The sequence below is a fragment of the Etheostoma spectabile genome, chromosome 19 (genome assembly GCF_008692095.1).
Source record: "Etheostoma spectabile isolate EspeVRDwgs_2016 chromosome 19, UIUC_Espe_1.0, whole genome shotgun sequence".
In the NCBI taxonomy this organism is placed as follows: domain Eukaryota; kingdom Metazoa; phylum Chordata; class Actinopteri; order Perciformes; family Percidae; genus Etheostoma; species Etheostoma spectabile.
This window is the reverse complement of record NC_045751.1, coordinates 1937030-1938199: the sequence shown is the minus strand read 5'-3', so window position 1 is coordinate 1938199 and position 1170 is coordinate 1937030.

Here is a 1170-nt window from a genome sequence, read left to right as displayed (position 1 = left end):
AAAAAACAGTCTGGTTCAGGTTTAACTATCCATCCATCCATCCATCCATCACTTTACTGAAATTAAAATTGTTCATTCCAAAATGACTCACAGCCTTTTTGGTGTTTCCCTTCTGCATTAGACACGGATCAACCCAACAGGCCACGTTTGGTTTTTGTTAAAATGCCCAGGGAAGCCTTTCAGGGTTGCCTTACACACGGTTTTCTATTGAGGATGCAAGAAGGGCTCTCTCAGGGCTCTTGTTAAAGCTAATTAAAAATTATAATCAAAACACAGCAATAGCATAACATGTAAAGGTAATTTGCTAAAGAAAAATTGATGAGCAAGGTACCATAACAATATAAACCTCTTGGCCCAAAAAAAAATCATTTGAATTCTAAGGAAAATGAATGACTTAACTCACAATTCATTTTTTCTATCTAAGTGTTGATATTGCCCAAAGACACTGTTATTTGTTGGATTTCTAATTTGCGTAAATGAATGAAAATTATTTTCACTTTTGTTCACACCCCTAAGAAGTCAGGTGTGGAGACACTTCCTTAGACAATTTATGCCACATAAAATGTCTAAAATGTATTTCCTCCATGACACTTTGTTAGAGCGGGTATGATGGATGGGTGAGACATTTCAATTCTGACATGAAATATAAATCACTAGAATTGACATTTGCTGACCTGTTCCCATGTGAAGAGTACAAAAGGTCCTCTCTCTTTGAATAGACAGCTTGAGTCTCATAAATATGACATAGAAGCACCTATGACCAATTCTAAGGCTGGCACAGAGCACTGAAATAAAACTAACACTGCTAATCTGCACATTTCATGCATCATTAAAACATCAGTTCAGAGGACTGGAGAGAAGGTCATTTCAAAGTAGCATGCAGTTACAAATGGTGTGTAGTCAACCAATGAATGATCTGTTGTGAGTCTAGAAAATTCAAATTTGAGATGAGCTATACAATATTCTACATATTTCTGGGAGGTTGGTTGGTTTTATATCTGCGTGGTACTGTACATACTGCAACTAAGCATGCATATCACAACCAATGCTATATCATCAGTGACTCATTTTACCTTTATGACCACGATTGTGATTCTTATGAAGTTCACCATGAATCAACTCTTAACCATTTGTGTTGTCTTCCCGTCAACCATGAAGAAAAAAAAAAAC